Source organism: Amblyomma mixtum, chromosome 3, assembly GCF_055824585.1.
Source record: "Amblyomma mixtum isolate Tamu chromosome 3, ASM5582458v1, whole genome shotgun sequence".
NCBI lineage: Eukaryota > Metazoa > Arthropoda > Arachnida > Ixodida > Ixodidae > Amblyomma > Amblyomma mixtum.
This window is the reverse complement of record NC_143014.1, coordinates 331,743,329-331,769,290: the sequence shown is the minus strand read 5'-3', so window position 1 is coordinate 331,769,290 and position 25,962 is coordinate 331,743,329. Positions and strand designations below refer to the sequence as shown.

At 47.9% G+C, this 25,962-nt stretch overlaps 1 pseudogene across 1 annotated transcript in view; it reads right to left on the bottom strand.

The window, feature by feature from the left end:
- LOC149355957 (FK506-binding protein 15-like) overlaps positions 1–25,962 on the bottom strand; it is a 57,657-nt pseudogene that overhangs the window by 9,404 nt on the left and 22,291 nt on the right. The window contains exons 4-8 of the transcript XR_016289356.1: positions 24,399–24,551; positions 20,199–20,299; positions 13,806–14,033; positions 12,075–12,264; positions 363–448 (exon numbers count right to left, since the gene is read on the bottom strand). The product of XR_016289356.1 is annotated as an FK506-binding protein 15-like (transcript). The remainder of the gene's footprint in view (positions 1–362; positions 449–12,074; positions 12,265–13,805; positions 14,034–20,198; positions 20,300–24,398; positions 24,552–25,962) is intronic.

Here is a 25,962-nt window from a genome sequence, read left to right as displayed (position 1 = left end):
TTAATTGTTCTTTCTAATTTTTCAAGTAGGCACATCCAGTTCATAATGAAAAAACCATCAAAACTAAAACTGAGCAAAATTTACACTGCAGTTAAAGCAGTCAGCCGACCGTCTGAAGAATGGAATAAGCCTTGTCTCTGTCCTGCTGTTTTTCAGCTTATTTTGCACTCATTAGGTCACCATGCCAGCAAGCCTAGCTTCAACTACAAGATGTAAATATGATGGCTGTAAATTGACCGATTTCCAAGCAAAAATTAGCACCAAAATAAAGCCAGGGAAAAAAATCCAGTAAAGCTCCAATTCACACAGCATCTACAGCTCAAATATTCACTGCGTCAATACGAAATGTATTCACGCGGTACTTGGGAACTCGCAGCAAGCTGGGTCTGTGCTTGGTACAGAGCCATGTGCTGGGCTGCAGGCATGGCAGCAGCCGCCGGAGGGAGTCCTGCATGACAAGTGACAGAATGCCTTTATCTGGCACACAGAACAAACATGCACAGGCCAACCACAAAAACTGATACAGTAAGATAACAAATTTTTTCAGCACTTCCAAAGTCAAAGATAACGTTGCTAGATGTACAATGCCCCTCAATATAACCACACCCAAACGACTGTTCCCAGAGAGCTGTTGCATCACTGCAAGCCCACGTTAACTACATAGAAACACTCGTGGACATTTCAATCCATCGATGTGGGAATCCTGGCTTCCCGCCGTCGCCTTTGCGCGGCTGTTCCGGCCTCCCGCGTTGTTTCTCCTCTTTCCCTTGCTCCCGCCTCAGGCAGTGGAGAGGCGGCTGGGTGACTAATCACTGTCATTTAGCCACAGCTCCGCCCCGGTTCCCCAAGGGCCTTTGCCATTGGCGCCTTTTGGCGGGAAGTCGGGATCCGCTGGGCGGCCGCGCACCGCGCGACCGTCCGAGCGGGGCCCAGAGAGAGAGATCCCTCCGAGACAGCGTAAGGTGCGTACGTTACTGTTTGTCCGTGCCGGCCTTTGCCGTTCGGACCAGTGCTTACTCGAGCTCGCCCGCACGTGTTTTCTGACCTGCAGCGGCTCGAGCCTGTCCAGCGGGGTCCAGCGACCTCCGACAGGCGTACCTTGCGTTGATTGCCCACTCTCTCTCGCAACCGGCCCAACGGTCGACACGAGAGAGAGATCACAGCACTGCCGCGGGGACATTCTCCTGCAGCGGCGTGCTAGCGGCGCGCATTGCTCGAGTCGCTTCGTGCGCGCAGCGGAGCCTTGCTCCTCGCGCACACCCGGGACGGGGTGACTATTGAGTGTGTGTGTACTGCTGAAGGACGACGTGAATAAACGTCTCCTTTGTAAACTTGGAGGCCTATTTCTTTGCGGCGAATCGCTCTCCTCCCAGCGGAGGTTGAGTGCGCTGCAGTGGTGTCCCAGTGTGTGTGGTGACGGCTGATCGGGGCCCTTGGCTCGCGCGAAGCTCGAACCCGCGGTGGGTGGTGGCCTGTGTCCACGTAGAAACCCACAACTGGCGCCCAACGTGCTTAGTCATTGGCGCTTACGCCTTTGATGGCACATTAGCCGAGCAGGTCGCCTTGCCGATCACGCTTGCGCACCATGTCTAATACCCCCAGCGAGGCACTCGGCAGCTACATGTCGGCTCCCTACGGAGTTGTAGCGTCGTTTGATCCGCTGGCTGCTGTTCCTTCGAATAGCTAGACACCGTGGTTGGCCGCGGCCCCCATTGGGGTTTACGGTGACACAACCCAAAATGTTGACCACGTGGCTCCCATTGGAGCTGTATCGGAAGCACCCTGCGGTGCATCCGCTGGTCACATGCCTCAGCTGTGCACGCTTTCCGCCCGGTGCGAAAGCAGTTTGTGTCACGCTGCCGCAACCGGCAGTTTCGAACAGCAGCAGCCGTGCGCCGCGAGCAGTCAATTCTGCTCTGGAAACGGTGAGGCGCTGGTCCGGTTCCCTGCGGAAACCGCGCCGCTCATCGAACTAGGAGCCTTGTCTCCCTCGTTCGTGCAGCCCGCCCAAGCCTCCACTGAGGCAGGGGTGCAGTCGCTCAGGCCGGGGCTCCATTGAGCCAGAAGCGGAGAAACTTCGAGTCATACTCGAATTTCCCGCGCCCAAGGACGTACGCGGCCTGCGCCGTTGTGTGGGAATGGCCAACTTTTACCGTCCTGTGCCCGCGTGCAGGCACCCTTGACCTAGCTCTTGGGAAAGACTGCCGCGTGGCGATGGGAGCCCGAGCAAGAGCGATCCTTTCGCCTCCTGTCTAGTGCCATTGCCGAGACAGCGCAGCTCAGGCTACCCGACCTGACAGTTCGTAGTCCAGATTGACGCGAGCGATCTGGGTTTAGGAGCAGTTCTCCTACAGGAACTCGATGGCGTGCTGCAACCGCTGGCTTTGCCAGCCGCTCCTTGCTGCCCTCGGAGAGGAATTATTCCGTGACCGAGAAGGAGTGCCTCGCCATCGTGTTTGCACTGCGCAAATTCGACGTCTACCTTGATAGATCGCAATTCGTGGTGCAGACAGACCACAGTGCGCTTAGTTGGCTGATGCGGCTCCGCGAGCCTGCGGGTCGGCTGGCGCGCTGGGCTCTCCTGATACAGCATTACGACTTTTCCGTGCAGTATCGAAAGAGGAGCACGAACGTGGTAGCTGACGCGCTATCCCGTGCCCCACTCGCCAGCGGTGCCTTGACGCCTGTAGGCGGAGGGGGCGAAATAGCGGACGAGCCGCCGGGCGGCAAGGAGGGGGAGCCCGCAAACGGGTTAACCCATTCCGCTAACCAGGCAAGCAGCGCTTCGCAAAGCGGACGAGAGGCAAAGCTCTTCGTGAGCGCCTCGGAGTTGCCGACGCGAACGGAAATTTTGGCTGCAAACCTGAGTGGGGACGAGACCATGCTCCCCTCTGGGATGACTGGAATCGTTTTCAGCCGTAAGAGCTACTGAAAGCCCCGCAAAATGACCCCTTTTGTCGCGAGGTGAGCGACGGTCTCAGGGAGACGGAGCGCCGTGACGCTACTTGTATTGTAGCGGGCGCTGGGGGGGCAGAAGCCAGCGTGTGTCGCGGCGAACCCCGGGAGTCATATTTGCTGGACCATGACGGGCTCGTGCTGAAATACATAGCCACCGATGACGAGTCCATCGACCCGTTCAAGGTGGTTATCCCCAAAAGTCTAAGAGGCGCACTTTTGCGATTCTCTCATGACGAACCACTGGCCGGTCATCTGAGTGGCTCCAAAGTTTTGCAAAACTGAGTCAATCGGTGACGTGGCCCGGCATGAAGCGTGACATTTTCCGCTATTGCCGTTCCTGCCTTGTCTGTCAAGCGGTGAAGTCACGGGGTGGCAAGCCGCCTGGAAGGATGAAACCGATTGACAGTGTGCGTCCGTGGCAGATGGCCACCTACGATTTGATGAGGCCTTTCCCCAGGAGCAAGCAGGGGTTCATTTACCTGAAGGCCTACGCGTCACGGTCTGACGAGCTTGCACCGGTACCCATTGGTATCAAAGGCAAGCGCAAAGGCACAACTGGTGCTGCGGAACGCAAGCGTACGGAGCACCGGTACAATCTGAGGCGACGGTCACCGCTGTGATTGATGCCGGACGGCGGACTCTTCCGCAACCGAAGGCACGCAGCCTCAGCTAGCTGGCGAACTTTCTCGTCAGGCCCTACCCAGGTGAAGCACGGTGTGTTATTTTTTTTTTTGTTGTTGTTTTGGCAGCATGATCAGTTCCAGCCTTGTGTGTTTATCAGTTTATTTATTTTTTTGCTTGAGTCAGTTTCTAGCCACTTTCGTTTCCCCTCTTGTACGCCTGTTTTCGTTCTAACGTACCCAGATGTACATAGGCAAACTTCAGCCCGCTCGTGCTTGCTCTTTTCTAGAAGGAATAGATTGGATTAGGTGTCGTTTGTACAGCGCGCCTTTTCTCATTTCCGGCCCGACTGTGGGTGGTGTGCTCGTTAAGGAGCCGTGTGTCGCGGTGCGGGTTTTGTGCGGCCCGTATGGAGGGGAAGTTGGCGGGGCGTTTGGGGCGATGGGGGGCGGAAAGTGCACCCTTTGACCCTCGCCGCGGCGCCTCTGGACGCTTCTGATGGGGGGGTCGTTGTCGCCGACCAGCGTCCGCGCACGTGCCGGTGTATGCGTGTTTGTGGCTGTGGCTGAGCCAAGGCGACGCCTGTGAGTTGTGCCGTTGTGTCCTTCTGCGTGAGCGCGAGGATGAGAAGGACCCCTCGCTGTGGACAAGGTTACACATCTGGACGCCGCCGAACGTCCTCGCCCGTTTCAGCCGGCGTGAAAGGGGTGCACTAACTGTCTTGTGCCCGAACGTGATGTCGTGTCCAAGGGCGCGAGGTCAGTGCTCTGCCGCGGCCCCGTCGTCATCAACGCACCCTACATCAACGGAAAGAAGAACACCATCAGTCGTCGGCCCTCCCAACCCGTTCAACTTGAAGTCTGCGAGCGGTGAGTCGCCGACCGGCCTACTGGGCCGCGCCATCGAACTTTGAGGCTGACATCCACCTGTCACATAGTTGTACAGTGGAATTCACATCTTGTGTACCGTGTATATTATCTGCAAGCTGTTTTGATTTACTGAAGCGTATGGCAGTGTTTGTTTGTTTGCCTTGTTTTTCCTTTGTTTTCTTACGTTGTTCTGGCTGGAACTGAAGTGTAGCTAGTTTTTTTTTGTGTATTCATTTCTTTATTTTGAAACTGAAGTGTAGTTTTTTTGTGTATTGATTTCTTTATTTTTGGCCGCGTGCTTTGCCGATGGGTAGGAGGGCATTTAAGGAGAGGGGGGTGTGGGAATCCTGGCTTTCCGCCGTCGCCTTTGCGCGGCTCTGCCGGCCTCCCGCGTTGTTTCTCCTCTTTCCCTTGCTCCCGCCTCAGGCGGTGGAGAGGCGGCTGGGTGACTAATCACTGTCATTTAGCCACAGCTCCGCCCCGGCTCCCCAAGGGCCTTTGCCATTGGCGCCTTTTGGCGGGAATCCGGGACCCGCTCTGGGCGGCCGCGCACCGCGCGACCGTCCGAGCGGGGCCCAGAGAGAGAGATCCCTCCGAGACAGCGTAAGGTGCGTACGTTACTGTTTGTCCCTGCCGGCCTTTGCCGCTCGGACCAGTGCATATACTCGAGCTCGCCCGCACGTGTCCTCTGACCTGCAGCGGCTCGAGCCTGTCCAGCGGGGTCCAGCGACCTCTGACAGGCGTACCTTGCGTTGATTGCCCACTCTCTCTCGCAACCGGCCCAACGGTCGACACGAGAGAGAGATCACAGCACTGCCGCGGGGACATTCTCCTGCAGCGGCGTGTTAGCGGCGCGCATTACTCTGGTCGCTTCGTGCGTGCAGCGGAGCCTTGCTCCTCGCGCGCCCCCGGGACGGGGTGACTATTCAGTGTGTGTGTACTGCTGAAGGACGACGTGAATAAACGTCTCCTTGGTGAACTTGGAGGCCTATTTCTTTGCGGTGAATCGCTCTCCTCCCAGCGGAGGTTGAGTGCACCGCATCGGTGTCCCAGTGTGTGTGTGGTGACGGCTGATCGGGGCCCTTGGCTCCCGCGAAGCTCGAACCCGCGGTGGGTAGTGGCCTGTGTCCACTTAGGAACCCACAGAGTACAACGCAGTAACTGAATATGCGGACGTTACTGCTTGCCACATATCTTACAGGCCAGCTGATCATGACGACCACGCACAAATGAGAAAGATAACCTAGGCGAGTACATCAGGTAACAATCAACAGCCAACTATTTTTTCACATTTTGTCACATCATAAAGAGAAACAATGGTTAGCAAACTTCTGGAATCCCACGTCTCAAATTAATCAGCATTGTTAACCCTGCCATGAAGATTTGGCAGGCCAAGATGCACGACAGAATAACGTTTGAAATGCTGACATTCACAGGAAAAGCCAGTCCACCTGCTTTCGTACTCAATGCCAATAATCCTTAAATTAAGATGATTTGCTAAGCAGGGAACCATTAAACGTTCACAACTGCTTTGACAACCGAACACCATGCAGTCTGCTAAGCACCAACTGCATGAAAACTAATCCAAAGATAAAAAGCTGCTGAGTGCACAGTTGCTCAAAAATTGATTCTAGGATCAAACACCTTTGAGGTTGGTAAGCCTGAGATATAAAATTAACAAAAGTTAACTAGTTGCCTGCAAACTAAGATTGGGTAGAAAAAGTGTGAAGGTACAGAGAGAGGCATTACAGTTAAAAGCATTGCATTACCGCTTTTTCGAGGTACAACTGGGCAATTTCTAAATGGCAAGTCTTGACTGGCCAGTATGTCATCACCTTCTCGAGGCATGGAGCGGCAAACAGAGAAAACAGCACCCATGCATGCAGAGCTGATGCCAGTAAGGGCGCCACTTGCTGGGCTGTTTCCACATGCATGCACAACCCCTGCACATGTCTGTGCTCTTCTCTGCCAACCAGCGACAGCGAAAACACATTGCGCTACACAGGGCACAAACTAAATGCATGTGCTTTGTAGTGAAGGTGCCACAGAGTTTGTATAATAAAGGGCAAACAGTTTGCCAGCGGTTGTGTTGTACTTGACACAGCCTAGCAGATGACGCTCGTGATGGCATGAGCTCAACACATGCAAGTGCTCACCGGTTTTTGTGGCTCTGTGTCTTGTTGAGACACTGCCGTATAAGCCGGGCGATGCTTTGTTAAACTGTTAGAACATTTCAGTGCTGTTAAAAAAGCTATTCAGGTGTGCCACCACAGTAGAACACTACCACAAAAAATTCAAATTCTGCTTTCTTCAGGTAAGTTAGATCAACCTACCATAACGTAAGTATAGAAACTTCGAATGTAAGCAGAACAAGACAAGTATGCCATAACACAAGTGAAGCTCTATTGAGGTTTTCTCTGCAACTTTAGTTTCAACATGTGGAAAGATATTGAGGCCAAAGCAAGCAATAGCAGCTGCTCTTGCAATTCTTCAGCAATGAAATTCAGAATAGATGCAAACTTAAAAATGTGATCAGCTTTTTTTTCTTTTCTAAAACACATGCTATAGTAGTAAGTTATCTCCTCCACAACTCAAAAGCAACTTCACAACACTGGGCATTAATATGATTATCAATAGCACACTTTTTTTACTATAACCAAGACTACAGATCTTTAGGCACTTTAGGCAGTCAGAATTTTTTAGGTTTTAGAGGGAGTTTAATGTCCCAAAGAGACTCACGCTATGAGGGACGCTGTAGTGAAGGGCTCCAGAAATTTTGACTACCCGGAGTTCTTTAACGTGCACTGACTAGTACTGACTAGGCACAGCACACGGGCCTCTAGAATTTCACCTCGATCAAAATTCGACCGCTGCGGCCGGGTTCTTACCCGCGTCTTTCGGGTCAGTAGCCGAGCACTGTAACCACTGAGACACCACGGTGGAGTGGGCAGCCAGAATTAACGTTCTTATTATCGGATGACCAAATTATAAAATGACCTCCCAGGGCTGCCAAGAACTCTGTGCATCATAGTAAACTCATTTGTGAAGGAGCCTCCTCATGTGTGGGGTCAATACATGTCAGGAGGCTCCATCACGTAACAGTGAATAGCATGTGATAGATGCACAGGTTCAGTGAACTGGAAGAAAGAACCAACCATATGACAAAGGCGAGGAAAACACGCGCCAGCAAATGCAACAGCAAGATGCTTTATGAGAAAAGGAAAGGCCAGTGATGCGAAATGGCCCACAGCTAGGCTTGGCCACCTGACTGCGGACTGATGCTACACTGACCCATAGTTCACAAAGCCAATGCATGGCCAACAGCCACCATCGCCATAGTCTCGCAGCGAAGCTCAGAAACTGAAACTATGCAGCTGTAAAGTTTTTCTGCGAACGATTGCTGTGCCTGTCATACAGTCATAGCTCAACGTGGTCTCGCTTCAGAAACCCATTCAAGTTAACCCATATCAGCCCAGCACTGCCCAAATTACCAAGTGTGTGATGTCATAGACTAACATGGGCATTGGCATGGCAACGACAGCAGTTCCAGTTGTGTGCATTTCTGGATTAAAGGGGGTCAAATTAACAAGGCTTTGCTATAGCAAAGTCCACTAGAGAAAAAAAAAATAAAAGGATTGCAAAAATCACTGGCACTACGTTTGAAATGTTGACATTCTCAAAAACTAAACAACAATAGTAATGCTACTGTAAGAGCTGTTAAAATCATTCTTCACACTCCACTGGTACTTAGCAACTCACAGTACTACTACGGACCAACTTATCCACATCTTGTGCCATGTAGTATACAGCATACAAGGACTTCTGTCATGACAGAAACATCCACACTGTTTACTTTTTCAAAATTTAGCCTGTAAAAAATAAAAAAATTTGCAACAACATATTTGAATAGCACGACCAGGCATTATATTTTGGGCAGAACTGCTCCATTCTTTGGCTTTGGTCCTTCTGTCTTTTTTTTTCCCCACCAAACGAACTGTGTTCCATTTTTGCAGAAACATGCATAGCTGTGAGGTCAGCACCAAACTATGCAAGCTCCAATGAAAGAACTGGCAGAAGTGAGGCCGACAGCCCGTTTTGCACAGATGTCTTTCCTTACAAGCCACAGCTCAAAGCAAACAGGCACATCATATCATGAGATCAACTCGTGAGGTTACTAATGTACCACGATATCTGCATCTGTACCTCGTTAATGCCTTGCAAAAAGAAGCTACAAACTATACATACCAGTACTATAGGCGAGAAAGTGGTTTCAAGATCCCTCCTCCACAACTGAATGCAAGGATGAGCTGAACATTTGGTGTGCCTTTCATGTGGTGTTACCGCATCACAAGAGGCAGTTCACATTAATGAAAAAAAAGTACCATTGGTACCCTGCTCTCCTAATCAGATCCAACATTCTGAAGCACATCTTTTTTCAATGATGAGGGCTGCTGCTACATCACTCTGCAGCTGTGTCAGCACTTACGAAGCTCTCCCACATGCAGCTTGGGAAGCCGGCTTCTACTGGATTGGCTCACAAGCTAGTGCTCTAAAGCCCTCCAACAAAAATATGTTGCTTAGGAGTCCCCACATCACCCTTTCCGAATGGATGATCACGCAGAAAAGTTATTTTGGACTCAGACTCATGCATTCTTATAACTTTACTGCATTGACTGAACTGCATCATACACCACAACAGCCGGCTGTTTATAGCCATTTCAGGAAGATGCTGAGATATTTGAGAAAGGGAGGCGGTGCCAAACTTTACTGCACAACACAACAGCAGCATTATCAGCTAGTGTTGAGGCTTGATGCACTCAGTGCGTGCCAGTTCAGGCAGACAACATAAAAGAACACCATTGCCTGTCATCCTCCTCAACGATGAAAAAGGGACACCAGCTGCACTCAGTCATGTGATCCAGGCAGCCAAGGCCCACATGAGCCACACGACCCCAAACAGCCCATTTTCATTGGACAGACTGCAGACCTGAAACTGCATTCATTATCAGCTGTTGGTTAGGACCGACAGCACCACAGTTGCCAAGAATTTGGATGAGAGTGTGGCAGCTATGCCATGGTCAGCTATGTCAGTCTCCAGAGACACCAACTACTGATTGAAGACACATATGCTTCCCAAGTGTCAATCATGCCCCTGGTTCAAACATCCACGCAAAAGGATGTGCAACACCTGCAGGCAGAATACTGTTAAGCAGTCTCTGTCACAGTAATGACATAACATGCACACACACACGTAAACACAACAATGTTGCCGAATGCTATTGGCACTCAACCTTTTCAACGACCATACCAAACCCTCAAAATCTTTCACACTTCTGCAGTAAACCAACCACATATGAAATACAGTAGAACCTTGTTGATACATCTTCTAAAAAACGTGGTGAAAAAATGTATCATTCTGGAAAACATATGACCCAAAGGTACCATCGAGCCCACTAACAGAAGCCAGTTATAATGAATGTTACTTATTACGAACGATGCCTATGCTACCATCAAAATATGTATGTATTAAAGAAATGGCACTGCATGTCACATAAAACAAACAAGCATGGCCGCATCATTTGGTTAGTGTGAACGAGGAGATGTCATTAGTGCAGCCCCATGGCCAAAAAAGCTCGCCCTTCCTTCCATGTATACGTCGACATTTTTTTTACCAAAAACAACCATTTGAAAATGGGGTAGGACGACCTACATGCACAGCCAAACTAATATTTTCAGAGTCCAAAGTAATTCCGGTGAGCAGCGGCTAGCACACACATCATGACAGTGCCTGTTTCTAGCAAAATACATGGAGCTTCACATGTAAAAAAAAAAAGTCAATTCGTAGGTACAAACCACTTCTGCTAACAAAAATTCAAACTGGACGCTGTTCACCCTTGTGCAACTGCCAGCTTGTGCTGGCAGTTGCTTTCCCAGAAGAGCGGCAAGTAGCTGGCAAACTTCCTGAAACCTCTGGAGTGTGCATCGTGGCAGATTCTGAGTTTACAGGACACTCATCAGTTCGGCTTACCAGGCTGGCCAGCCAGGCCTTGCGCGAGTGTGAAAGATGTGGCGTTCCCTTGCTTTTGATCTCCATTTTCTTCATTTGCCTCCAACTGCTGATCTTGCGAATATGTCGTTACACATCTGTTGCTTTGAGCTGTGCTCATGCCACGAAGCCAAACCACACAACAGAGCATGCTGCCGACATTGATACATTCTCCTCTGGTTAGCCAGGGCGAGGGGGGCATCGACATATGTTTGAAGTCAACACCCTTTCAGCACTGACTTATGCACGGCAATATACAGTAACGTTTGTAGTAGGCACAGCATCACATACATAACATGCGATTTTGTGAAAAATATTAAGGGTCAATAGCCCGATTTAATTTGTGGCCACAGAGATCAGGCTGGCCTAGTGCTACCCAATGCAAGGAGAGATGAGCAAGTGCAGGTGCAAATGAACTCTCCGATCTTTCTATTTCCAAGCCCCAACATGTGCTAGACCAAACCACCAAGACTGTGGTGGTGGCATGCAGGGTTTAATGCCCTGAAGCAACACATGAGCTACAATGGACGACGTAGTGGAAGGCTCCATTGTTTTAGACAACCTGGGGTTCTTTCATGTGTGCTGACATCGCACAGCACACAGACACTTTTACACTTCTCCTCCATCGAAATGTCGCCACCGCAACAGGGATTCGACCCTGCAACCTTGGGATCAGCAGCCGAATGGCAAAGCTACTGACCCATACAATGGGTCAACCATCAAGACGGTTCAGTGTATTCAGCGCCAATGTTTTCAGTGCAATTCACTGTGCAAGAAGTGCAGTCCTCTTTCAGCGAAAAAACTGTGGTTTGTGTGTGTCCGAAACCTCCATCCTCCATTGCCCCAAAGTGGATTGGAACTGATAAAATCAGACTGAGGCACCTTCAGAGCACCCTCAGGGCCCTGAACGTGCCTCCCTGGACCACCCACTGACAGAAGTGCACCTCCACACTCCAGGACCCAATGTAACAGCGGAACAAACAAGCGACAGCAAAATCAAACTCCAGGATTGAATGGGAAGGCAACCAACGTAAAAGTGAAATCTACAACCAATACTGGTAATAAAGGTTTGCAACATGACATTGTATGATCCCCTGTCCCCCCCCTCCCCTTTTTTTTTTAGGTTAGGTTCCTTGCTACGCTTATTACATGCCACCCGCTCAATACCATCCTAGAGAGCACTGGGTTCGACACAGCAAATGAATGCACCAGCGAGCTGTCCACAATGTGCTATTCTGTTTTTGGAATCAAAAAGGTTATACCAATGCAAAGCACCACAGAAGCATTCACAAATATCACTTGCCATCTTCAAATGCTCACTTCTGTTTACGAACACAGCCTTGAATGACACTGTCAGCGGTGCACAATGCACCCTGGCTGCACACTGTCATCCCAGGGTTTGACTGGGGACTGCAGTGCAGTGTTCTACAAGCCATTGAAGGCGGTGAGGATGAGTCACAATGACACAGCCTTTGTCTTGCAACTGAATTAGTATGTCAGTTTAACAAAGTTAGTGTGCTGGTAGCTTTGTCTTTGGAATGCTGCTGTTTACCAATTCTTTTCAGGGCACCTGTGCTGACCTGGGGTGTAAGCGATGACCATGGGCTGCAGTGCAGGCTGCATTGGAGTGGGCTGCAAAACAGCGTCTCCAGACGACTGCTGTGAAAAGCTCCGTGGCTTCATTACTGGCTTGGGGGAGCCCTCCCTCATAGCAGGCTGTGGCAAAGGCACTGCCACGGGAACCTGCTGAACTGACGGCAGCCGCTCATCCTGGAAGCCAAGAACCATGGCAAGGGTAGATTTACTGTTAGCTACAGTGGCCTTGCACAGCTGTCCACATTTCGAATGAAAACCTCTCAGGATACAACTCAAATGAAAGCTGATTTTTACCTCTTTTGGTAAGGCGAACCTCAGACCGTATGTTGCACACAAAACTTGTGTACATGGGATGATGCTGTCTCTGAGAATTGCGCCTCAAGTTCCGGCCAGTTATTACACAGTCACTTTAACCAAGACACTTATGGCCCTCTCCACTTGACCATCCCTGGCCGCCCAGTGTGTTGCTACCTAGGTTAATGGTGCTCTTAGGCAGAGGGGTAGTGGCAATTAGAAGAGGGAGAATACAACAGCAACAAAGGAAGTTGCCAATGAACTTGCAAATGAAGACATACTACGTGAGCACTTACAGTAAAACCTCGATAATTCGAACTCAGTTAATTCTCAATGCAGATCATTTGAAGGATTTCTATGATACCGTAATTTCTAATGCAAATTTTGCCAAATAATTCGAAGTGGCAGTCTGCACCAGCCCAGTTAATTCGAAGACCTGGGGTGGTACACGGCAATCCCCGATCCCAGTTTCGTGACAAACCGGTGAAGTGGCCGTCCCTTGGAGCCACAAAGTGGCACAACAGAGCAAAGCTGATGCTTGATATGTGAAGTGCCCCAGCCCTAATACTCAGCGAACTTGGCAGAGCGCCAAGACACCACATGGCAGTGGCTAATGGAATGCATGGATGTGTCCTTTTTGCTTTTTTTTTTTTTGCCAGTCGAGATAAACGATAACTGGTTATAATGAACGGATTTTCCAGTTTTCTCAATATCGTTATAAGTGGATTGCACTGTGTACAGTAATCGCAAAGTTAGTCCAATATAGGTAGTGTGTTCCCATGACTGAATTTTTTGACTGGGATCCCGTTTTTTTTGCTGTGCTCGGTTAAATCCTGTCGAATTCATACATTTTTCTCGGTCCCAGTGACTGACTGAATGAGATTTTACTGCATGTATGTAGCATTAAATCATTTACTGTTACCTAAATAGTGCTTTAATCAACTCTTCAATGAAACTTATATTCACAACATCGTGATCTGTTCAGCGGAAGCAGTACAATTACAACCTCACACAACAAGACACTCCAAGCCGGCAGCAGGCTTTTGTCGTTTAACATTTCAGTTCCACAATCCTGCAACAAAATTCAGAGAGCAGGTCTGAACATGCAAAAGGATGCACAGCTGCACACTGAGCCTCAAGCTGGCAAACAAAGCAGTGATGCAAATGTTTTGGTCACAAGCAGCATGTCTTGCACACCTTTCCTGTTGGTAGCATGTGTCACAATGGCACAAACCCAGAGTTTGCTTAGCACTTACAAGAATGATGAATGAACTGCAAGAGATGTCAAGGTCTCTTACTCAGTGCCAGTGGCAACCACCATTATACACATACACAAAAAAGAAGTTAGCTGTAAAGCGAAACTGCACTGCACAGCTGCGTCGAACAGTCTGGCTCGCACTTTTCCACAACAGGTCTGTTACCTCGACTTCCGAGTCACTGCTAGGCTGCGCAGGCACAGCTCTGGGCATGGGCAGCATCTAGGCGCCTATCTTTGCCATGCGGGAGAGCAGTCGTGCCTTGTCGCCCTCGCCACCACCACTCGCCCCCTGGAGCTGGAGATGGTGCAGTGGGCGGTTGCTGCGGGGAGGTGGGGGGGCCAGTCTGGGGGTGCAGAAGGTGCTCGTGACCGGGCTGGTTCGTCTGCACTGCTGCTTGGAGGAAAGGAAGGAAGCCTGTAAATGAACTGTTCTCCCTTCCAGTCAGCACTGGCACAGCAATAATCAAACCCTCATCCAGGCCCTGGCTGCATAGCAAAGCCTCCCATGACTCCTTACTGTCCCCTAAAGTGGTGGATAAGCTTCACCTTTAAAAGTAGAACGTCATGACATTATCGGGTCCCGTTCACATTGCCTCATGCTCATAATTACTCATGTACTTATCAGTACAGGTCTCTAAGACACGAAGTCAAAGACCATAGCATTCACCAGTTCCACCTTTATTTAGGTAGAACCAACGAGACTTCATGGCCTATGGGTAGCGTGCCCGCCTTGCAATATGAAGGTCCTGGGTTCGATTCCCACCCAAACCCAAGTTAACCCAATTTTCTTTTAATCGTATTCTCCACTTCCATCGCGATTTTTCTCTCACGGCGAATGACGCTGATGCCAATGACACTGGCTTTCCTGCGACACACGACCCTTAACACACTTGCATTAAAAGAAAGAAAAGCGGGCAGGGAGGAAGGCATCAATCGAGTGGTTGTTCATGTCATTTCAGGCGTTGCAGAAGACTGACATAGTGAATCAAAATGAACAGAGAAGAGGAGCACTCTTTTAATGAACACTGCATTAGTGCTATTCTTTTTTTCCACTTAATTCAAATTAAACACCCAACTGTTGATGCCACTGGATGGGTGAGGCTCTAGAATTTTCTCAAAACACGCATTACACGGGCTTTGTATCAAAATTCAATGCTAAGTAACGATCAAAGCCACAGAAGCAGTCTTTTAACTCAGAATTTTCAATGAACAGTTCCCAGTTGTACCACATGGCTGCTTGACACTTACCTCCAATACAAACGGTTAATGGTTTATGTGGTTTAACATCCCAAAGTGACTCAGGCTTTAAGGGACACCTTAGTGGAGGGCTCAGGATAATTTCAACCATCTGGGGTTCTTTAGTGGGCACTGAGAACACACAGTACATGGGTCTCGAGTGTTTTGTCTCCATTGAAATGAAACTGCCATGGCCAGGATCGAACCTGCCTCTTTTGGGTCAGCAGCCGAGCACCATAAGCACCGAGCCCCTACGGCGGCTCCTTCAATACAAATGTAAATGCAATAATTGGGGATCTGAACTGTTAACACGTGCACAGCAACAAAACATTGCAGCTGCACATACTCAGCCCATTCCTTTGGGTGCTATGACTCCAAATAGGCACACAGTGCTGAACTGGAATGAGGTGTGGCAGCACTAAAAGCAGCCAAAAGAAGGCAGCAGCACCAAAAACCAGTTGAAGAAATGAGATTAATGACCAGAACAAACTGCAATGTAAATGGCACAGCATTGTGGCCTTAAAGGGACACTGAGGACAAACTGAAGTTGGCAGGTAACAACATGTTACAGTATTCTAATGACAAAGGTGCTACTTTCACTGAGAACAGAACTTTTGCAAGCTAGAAAATGTCAAAAAAAGGAAAAGCATTGTCGCCATTGCCAGCAGTCTCTACAAGAAAACTGCGGTGTGTCAAGACAATTTCTAGAGCGCAGATCCCCGATGCTGGGCTACTGTGGTGCATCAAGACGGCTTTTTGAGAGCAGATCCACTAGGCTAGGTTACACTGCTATTCATCTGCAAATAGTTATTAAGGAGTCCTTCTCGGTCTCCTTAACCCAAATCCAAATTTCTAAGCAATAAATGAGCCTTTTATTGCCGGACAGACAAAAAATAGCCACAAACAGCCCAGGGTTCATGCTGGTTTTCAGCCATGAAATTCAAGGATTTTCAAGGACTTCCAAGGACCCCCGACTTTTTCTTTCAAGGACTTAGCAACACAGCATTTTATTAAAGAAACATTTCTTACATCTCACGTATCTAGCATTTATTACACAACAGACTTTTAACGTCAGAAATAAACCTCTTGGGGGCCGTTTGCCAGCAAAGAGTTGCTAGTAAGAGCGGCAACTGCGATACCAACAAATTTCTGTCGTTTCTACCCGCAGCTGCACCTCACATCTCTCCTGCGTCTGCAAGCTTCGCTGTTGAAAGCGTCGTGAACTTGACCACATCTTTATTTTATTATAAGCTGATGGATCTGACATCTAGCCACACCAAAAGCAGACATTTCATTCAGCTCTGGCCACTTTAGACGCACCATTGGCTGCGGTTTTGGTGTGAGACAGGCTAGGCCTAGGAACGACTACAGCAGCCAAGCAGCAGCGTAGTCCGTCGCCAGACGTGCCTGCGCACGGCATCATTTCGAAAACAGTGGCACCTGAGCCAGCATGCTCAGTATTTGCTCGAAATCATTCTAATAACAAAGCTGTTTCAACTTTTCTGATGCGAACTTTATGTATGTACAGCGGGCCAAGCGGTGCTCGATCCCTGTTGCCTGCATGAAGGAAAATTTCCTGCATGACGGCACAGCTGCGGGCGACGCTGAAGCCCCAATAACTTCGCTTTTTTATGGTGGACAGAAAATTTTACAGAATGGCTTTAGGTGAATCCTGCGTTGCGTTAGTGTTCCTGTATATGCTCTCTGCGGGAGCATATACAGGAACACTACGTTGCGTTAGAGGAGCAACGCACGCATGCTTGCTGTGTGCCGGTGAACTCCTTGCGTCGCGCAACTGCATTGACTCCCTACGCTTACGGCACGCCAGGTTCCATGCCCAAACCGCGTTAGCACTGTCTCTTATCGCTTCGCACCCAAACCTTGCTCTTGGGGCAGGTTACAGGGTGACGGGAGCCATGTGCGGCGTCGGGCGGAGACAGTGGGGCTTCGTCTGCATTTATGTAGAGCTCTTGCCACAGGGACGGCGATCAAAGCTACAGAGGTGGAGTTCTGGTGCAGTCATTTCCCACAAGATAGTTTGTGAAAAAAGAAAATGTAAAGGATACTGGCGTTTTTCTACGGCCACCTCCCTCACCACACCAGAATTCAAGGGTTTTCAAGGACCCCACAAAAATTCCTGGACTCTCAAGGCCCTTGAAAACACTTCTTCCAAATTCAAGTGTTTCCAAGGTTTTCAAGGACCCGCATGAACCCTGCTAATATCGATGTTTAAAAGGAAAAAAAATTCTGACGGAGTTGTCCTCAGTGTCCTCAGTTGTCCTCAGTCCCTTCAACAACGGGGGGAGAGCTGCATGCAGAGATTGAAGTATCATGGGAAACATTTCCCTTGTCTGCTGCATAGCACAGTGGGCACATGCCATGGACTGGCCACCTGGAGCATGCAGCCATCATCCAACAGTGAATTTAGCATGCCCCTCTACTGCGCCAGTTTTTCAACTGCCACTGGCACAGGCAAACCAAGACTTGCCCGTGCAGTGCTCCTCGCACTGACCACCTTTAGGCACGTGCAAATATTTGATAATTTCAAATATTTGGTTGAATGGTAAGGTATCTGGTATTCAATTTAATTGTATGGTCTTCGAAATTTCAAAGTGTTTGTCTCGAGCGAATAATGTTTTTCGAACTCTTACTTCGTGTAGTTTCAGCTCAGCATATCTCATCCGGGATGGCATTGAGATGTGTGAGCGAGCAAAGCCCCGGCTCTGCACCGCATGCCTCAGCTCTTGCGCATGTGCAGTGCTGGTTTGCTGGTGCTGGTATGCCAGTGCCAATGCGGAAGTGCAGCGCCCAGACCTCTACCTGCCGGATGTCTGCGGCTGCACTATCCACGGTGCACCCGTGCCCCAACCAGAGCAAAGTGCGATGCGCTTCCGCGAGCCGTCAGTAGTGTGCATGCGCTGATTGCTTGAGACAAGGCAGGCGTGCAAATAGCTAGCTGCCGCCTGGCACCTTCTGGTGTCCTCAGGGCAATCTGCACATGCGCTGTGGCTCACCATGGAAGTAGATAGCGCTATGCTAAATCTGTTCAATCGGAGGATGCACAGCTCCCTTCATTTCCACAGAACGAGTCTGAGCTGGCTGTACCTGCTGCAGCCGCTCTTCTCCGCATGGAATTTGCTAAACAAGCGCGAAGCCGTGAGCGCGAAGAGGAGCTAACACGAGACACATGGAGATGGGTGCCACTTTCCCACGCCTGACGCGAGGTGGCAGTGGGCGCACAGTGCATACGACTCGCAGGTGTGATGGAGTCAAGCCACTTATGAAGCAACAGCTGCACAACAATGCAATCACACTTAAGAGCTGCAGTTGGAGGCCCCAGTTATAGGTTTCACACCCCACAGATACGTCAGCACCACGTGTCGATTGGTTACCCTGAATTGGCGAGGCCATTTTTACAGAAAGTCGACATGGCTTCAATGAGTGCGGCAAAGCTGCAATGCATATGCTCTTTTTCGTGTAATGGCCTTGTGCATTCGAAAAATACATGGTTTTGAAAATGCCTATTCTGCCGTTCAATCTTTCTTGTGCACCAGAAGTATCCGAAATATTTGCTTCAAAATTATTCTAAGAAAACTACTATTCGCCTTGAATTCGCTTCAAACCATATAAGCCACTATTCTCACATGCCTAATCCCCCAAATGACCCCCCCACCCCTTAAGCCTCCCCTAACAGATGGTGTGTGTCAATTCAAATGTACAACTTAAATATCCAGTTCACTCGTTTATTTCAATATTCTCAATGGTGAGGGCTGTGAACAGGCCTTCACAATAAGTGTGGTAGAATCTAAAGCCACACTCACATGGCACGGGCAAAACATTTCACACAATAATAAAAATTACAGGGTAGAACAGTCACATGCACCCATGCTAAGAGATAAGGAGGAGATGTCTGGCCTGAGAGAGATGCTCAGCACCACACAGTGTGAACAGCTGGGCTACTCTGTTCCTTTCAGCTTAACAAATCATGGCACCATACTAACAGACAAGGAGTGAAGACAAGCTAGACAGTGTTTGTGGTGTCTTCAGACTAAAGCTCGTCTCCAGCCCGTTCCCGTAAGTGTTGGCACTGGTACCATGTTTTGTGTTCTCAGCCTTGCATTGTTGTGATGCATGCAGCTTTTAAATAGCTTGTGCACGGATAATGTGGCAATGTAAACAGAGAAAAAAAATAACCTATAGTAGGATGCAACGTGAAAAAACAGCAGTTGCTAACAATGGGCCGCAGTCTGCAGCATCTTGTGTTACTCCGCTGGCCAATCACAAAAGCAATCGAAATCAGCTTTTTAAAGTCCGACTATATCAAATAATCTACGTACCAAAATTCTAGAGCTCAATCTTTTTCTCATGATAAGCTTCTTGTTTAGGTAACAAGAAATGTTTAACTAGCAGACTAGTTTTTTGTCGTGGAGGAGTTCTGTCTGCTGAGGCTGAATGTGGGCGGAGCTTCACTGCACACTTAACTTGTATCCGACAATAGGTAAGTGCTTCAGGCAAAAATGCACAGTCAACTGCCGTATCAACATATGTAAGGGCCGCATCCTGTTTCCCCGAAGAAAATATTCTCGAAGAAAATATTTGAAAAAAAAAAAAATATCTGTGTATGGGCTGCACTTTGAAAATTGGCCCTCAAATCTGGAAAACAAGTGCAGCCCTTACACGCGTTTATACGGCACTTTATCACATCACAAAATGTACCAAGGGTAAGCACAGTTTTAACATTTTCAACTTTTAATAGCAGGGTCAATAATGCTAATTATTTTCAGGACTTGGCAAACAAAAATGCCCATGAAAGAACAACACTGTGCTCATCTGCAGAGGTAAAGCCAGTTTGTCCATTTTTATATTTTAATTTGACATTGCTACTTATCTAGTGGTTGTTGTAGCTTTTTGTCAGAAAACACTGTTACATGCCTATATTTCATTGTTTTCAAATAAAACTTCAGTGGCTGGTCAGTGCCTGTGTTCAACTACCCTTCCTTCCTTTGTTTTTCGCAGGTCATTACACTTCAGGATCTCAAGGTAAAGTCAATGAACTACCTCACAGAACTAGCCTGCTGGCCACTCCAGTGTAAGTTGCACACAGGAGACAACCTCTGCCACAACGTCAGGTTTTCAGTCATCCAGACCACAGAGGATGAAATGGCCGAGCCGGTGTGGGTGGATGAGTTTGTCCCTCACCACAGCACCAACTACGCTATCTGTATGATGCATAGGAAGGGTCACAGGTTGCCACAACTGAACGAAAGAGTGTCCCCTTAAGTACATATATGATTAAGTACGAAATATATGCACAGCTAACCCATGTGAAGAGCTCCTTGCTTCTCTTTTGTCAGTGTCCACAGCTGCAACAGAGACAGGAGTGGAAGATCGTGGGGTGCTGTCCTTGGCTCCCGACTTGGGCTGTATTTGAATAAAACAAGGACACAATTACCAGCAGTCTTCGAAGGCATTTTCTAGTCCCTTCCAGAGAACTGCAGAGTATGCCAACATTGATGAAGCAATTCAAAAAGGGCCACAGCAAGTGAGCCATGTCAGTGATAACAGTGCTATTTCCTCACCAACAATGATGCCATGCCATCAGGTTGAGTCGCAGCAATGTTAGAGATGGTCAAACTCTGCTAAATTCTGCATCTCAAGGTTGCACACGGGCTAGGAAGGATGTCATACAAACACTCAAGGTAAATTTTGAGCACCTGCAGTAGTCCAATATGCTCTAAAATGTTCATATACGCATTGGTGTTTGTGTTTTGCCTCCATTCAAATGTGGCTGCCATGGCTAAGTACCATACATGTGGCACTGTGTGCAGTAGCAAAATATCAACCTCTCATCCACTGTGGTGGGCACTAAAAAGAGTCGCCAACTTTCAATGTGTACTATCAATGTACAGTCATGGTCAGAATTACCTGCAACACTCTGGTTTGTGTTTGATAGAAAATGAATACGCTGCGCTGCACAGTACTGGGCATGCTGCTCGGCAGCCATATGCAGAACTTTGCAGTAGCACCCAACTCGCAGTGCTTCGTGTCATCAGCTCGTACCACCTGAGTGTGTGTTGCAAGTCATACTGCGCACAATAGTACAGTCGCAACCAAAACAACACTGAGCATGCTTTGGCGATCAAACTAATCAAGCGGCGAAAATTAGGAGGTGTCTGGTAAATATGCTAGCAAATGCCACTCATGTGCTCACATATAACCCCAAGAAACCATCATGTTTTATAGCGTGCAATCTTCATGATAAGATCATAGGTGACACTAATGTGCAAGATTCCCTGATCAAAATGCACTGTGTGCAATGGGCAGAATTCCAAATGTTCCAAAAGTCCTCCTGTGCAATATCGATGATAGGAATGAGTTTCTGCAATCACACCAGCGAGCATTCACTGTGGCCTCTCACACCTCTGAATCTGTGAGCGCCAGTGGTGCGGTACGCACTGCGAGTACTAAGCAGTCATGTGCAGCCATAAATAAATCTAGTCGGCCGTGAAAAGATCTGCGTTAAAGGGACAGTGAGGAGACCTCTATAAATATTTTTTTTAAAGCAAAATCCGATAGTTCGGCATTTCATGGCTTTGTTTCCACTTGGCCGGCAGCGAAAGATGCATTTATTTCTAAGAAATTTGGATTCGAAGTTGAAAAAGTTTTCCCCGCCGCTCTGATTCAAACTTGGAATTCTCCTATGAGGACACAGGACTAAGTGACGTGAAACATGACGTACACATGACGTAACGCAGACTCCGTGATTTCTGACGGCCAGCAGTGCGGCCTAGCAGCAGCCGAAAAGAAAGCTACCACCGGCCGCACGTTGAAGGCATCCATCGGCTATTTCGGTCATTACTACCGTCGCTTCGTTTACGTTTGCATCAGCGTTTTGTCAGCGTTACGATGACCCCGTTCTCGAAGTCGTCAACGAAGTTCTCGCAAATAGACACCTTTAGCATACCGTGTACCTTGTTACCGTTAACAGAATACCGGGAGCCCGCCTACCGCCGGCGAGCAGGCACTGATTGGTCCCGATGCGGCAGGGGCACGCGTAGCTGCCGGGTATGTGGCGCCATCTGGCGACGTCAAGAAGATTTGCGCATGCATTGGCTGCGCCTCAGTGATTCGTGGCTTCTCGTGTCCTAGTGTTGGTTCTAGCAACACTGTTTTGTCCTATGACGTCATCACGCTTGTACTTGCGAGTTTGGCCTGTGGCGGCGATACCTGTATTTTGGTTCTTGCTCTTTTCTACGTTACAAAAGCTTTGTTGTCAGTATGAGTGGCGCTTTTGTAATCAGGAGCTGGTATTCTGTCGATACAAGCCAACTTCAATTTCTCCTCAGTGTCCCTTTAATGTATTTCCCATGCTTATGGATTCTGGATGATACGAATATTTTTCACAACCTCGTGAGATTTATAACATCAAGATTCTACTGTATATACAGCACTTGCAAGAAAAGTTCAAATGCCGAAGCATGCTCCATATTAATTTGATCACACCTGCGCATCATTATGAGAAGGCTTTGGTTGATGTTCATTCTGTGGGTGCTTTATTGTTTGATCACACATAGTGTAACAAAAACCCATCTGGTCCATTTTTTATTCCAGTATAATCCTGATAAAAAGCCAGCATCTGGCTCTGTAGTACATGATGCAAAAATAGCGCAAAAGGAACATGAGGGACAGAAAGGAAACGACGCAGCGCTTGTCTGCGCTGTTTCCTTTCCGTCCCCCATGTTCCTTTTGCGCTATTTTTACATCATGAACGTCATACAACTTGCCCAACTTTCGGCTTTGCTTCTGTAGTACACCTGGCTCTTGATGTTTCCAACTCAAAGGGGACCAAAAATGCTCATCAGAGTTTGGAGAGTTTGAATTAAGGAAAGTCCTTATTACATTAAACATTGACAAGACCCAATACTTAAGGCTGACAGGAACAAAGGGTCAGTCCAAATGAGTGAGTATGAACTAACAAGAGTACACTTTGTCAGCAAAAAGCAAAATCAGCCTATCAAGACACTGCAGGAAACAGCAACTCTTTCATTCAGAGGTGGAGCATTCAATGGCAATACGAGTTGTAGGGCATTCACAAAATGAACCAGAGCTTTGACGAGTGCAGTCACAAAAGTAAATAAAATATGAACTTGGAATTTATAACCACTGCCACATTTGATGTGCGCCCACAGCCCTGCAGATATTAGGAGACAGGCAATGCTCGTGTGCAAGCATACTGGTGCAATGATATGCGTCTTGCAATAAGCAACACAGTTAAACCTCGATGTAACAAACCTCCATATAGAGAATTCCTCAATATAATGAAGTTTTTCAATTCCCCAATGCCACCCCAATTGAAGTGCGTGCATTTGAGACCTCCATGTAACAAACGCCTAGCGGCACTTGACCTTGATGTAACGAACTCGCTAGGACGACTATCTGTTAGCTTGCGCTGAGTTACGAAATTTGGCTGAAAAGTAAAGCGAGAGGAGTGTCAACGATCGCAACGAGTGACCGCAGTTGAGACAATGCGTCCGTCGCTGCATCTCCATTGCTTTCGCCTTTGGAACGGCATACCGTGTGGCACTACAAGAGTGCATGCTCAAAAGCAGCGAAAAATGACAGGACATAGCAAAACCGAAACGGCACGAGCAGGGTGCGCCCATTGCCGCTGCGCGGTGCTTGCGTAATTCCGGCGCAGATAGCTCTTGCGCTTCGAGATTGCAGAGTGCAGATGGCGGAGAGCACCAGCGACGCAAGGCGAAGAGTCCGTTTCCTGGGGCAACAGCGGCGGCCAGGAAAAAAGAGGGAACATGCAGGAAGAAGAGTATGGAGCCGCGCCTCTGCGGCCGCAGGCCAGTCTACAGCAGCAACACCACTGCGCACGCTCTCCACTAGCTCGGCCGCGCTGCCCCTGCCTCTTCCAACCCCTCTCTCGTAGCAGCATTGCGCAAGCCGTGGCGGAGGCGGTGGCAGCTGCTGCGGCAGATGCGCTATCAGACATCGAATAATTGGGTTTCTCGTAAACATATTCAAGGTGATTTTACCCACATTTATTTCTTATTTTGGTTTCCATTCTGCATTGCCCTTTCGGGTCTTCTTGCGAAAACTGCATGCAACGAAAACCTGGATGTAACTAAAAATCTCTAACTTTTCCAACTTCGTCTTATCGAAGTTTAACTGTATGCATCTTGGTGGGCCTACAACAACTCTGAATTTTTAATCTGTTGTGCTCTAAAGAAGTGTGTTAGGAAAATTATGTTTGGACACAGCAAACAGTACTGTCCTAATAAGTTTTCACTGCTACTCCAAACTCAGAGGGGTGCTGGAACATGCACTGCAGCCAATGATTACAAAACTATATGAACACAGATGGAGCAAAAGCAAGAGGTATATACAACCAGAAGAGCCAAGTAAGCTATGGAGACATTCAATGGTTTGATTGGTGTGGATTTGAGAATACAACAAGCACAAGCAAAGTGGTGTACTGCATGCACTGACCACAGAGGCAAAAATGGCCCACCCTGCTGACGGAGATGACTGAGACATCGTACACCAGAACAGAGTTTGGTGGAACTGTGGTCCCCAAGCCTTTTGAGCCATATCCAAAGGAGGGTGGCAGTACAAGGAGTTTGCGAGAATCCTTCCTGCAGCCAAGAAGGCCCTCCTCCAGTCCCTGCAGCATCAAAGAGTGAACAGAAAGAATCCTTAGGTAGAAGCCAACACAACACAAAGAGAGCATCAATAGAGATAAATGCCCATGTCACAGACACACAGAGAGGACAGAGCTCATATCACCAGGAGGATAACTCCAGCAAGTAAACTGTTTAGACAAATAAGAACCGAACAAAAACAGTGCAACATAAAGCAAGATGGGCATTCGTCAAAGCACACTAAGTCATGCACTTCCTGCACCTGTTAGTTAGTTAGTTAGTTATATTGATTTTTATGGCGCAAAAGCAACTGAGGCTATGCTGCGCCAAACACAAGGTTAGAGTTTTTGTTAATGGTGAAGCTTTTTAAAAATACTTAGAGTTTGTTTAAAACGTTGGCTTCCTTGAGAAACCTAAAAATACATGAAATGTCAACCAGTGCTTGATCACCTAAGAGTAGCATGGGGTGTAATGGGATGCTTTCCCTGTAAAATGTAAAATATTTCTTTCTTAGTTCTTCTAGTTTGATACATGAAATTAAAATGTGGTTCACCGTGAGTTCAGCACCACACATGTTACAAAGAGGTTTGTTCTGTTTGGTTAGTAGAAAGCTGTGCGTGAGGTGGGTGTGTCCAATGCGGAGCCGACATAAAATAACTTCGGTAAAGCGTTCTTGATGCCTACATGATTGCCATTCCCCTAAAATTGGTTTCACAGAATGTAGTTTGTTGTTTACGTGCTCTTGCCATGCAGCCTGCCACTTACTTTTGAGTTTACTGTATATAAACTTTAAACAATCTCTGTGCGGTATGTTCACTTGCTTTATTTGGCCATTCCGGGCTTGTGCAGCGCATACATCTGCTTTCTCATTACCTACAATTCCAACATGGCTAGGAACCCAGCAGAATTTAATGTTATGATTTTGTTTTGTGATTTTAACTATGTTATGTATGATGTTTCCTATTATAGGTTCAGCTGCATTTCTGGAGTGCAGTGCTTTAAGCATACTCAGGGAATCGGTGTAAATGATGCTATTTTTGATATTCTCTCTTACTATTTTATCTACAGCTACAAAGATGGCATAACACTCAGCAGTAAAAACCGATGCGCAGTCTGGTAGTCGCATTATCTGTTTATTTTTTCCTTGGATTACTGCACTTCCAACGTGACTTTCTGTTTTTGAGCCATCGGTATAAAATTCAATGTAAGTGTCATACTTTTCTTGTAGTGCAAAGAATTCCTGTAATATGTACTCATTTGGCGTTTGCTTTTTATCTAAATGTGTCATTGTGAGGTCACACACTGAAGGCAGGCTGTACCATGGTGGTAAATGTTCATTCCTTTGTGCAATATTCGGTAAGCAGTCTAGTACTGTTAGCTCTTCACATTTGTCTTCAAAGCGCAATAGTAATGGTCTGATAGAATGTGGTTTGT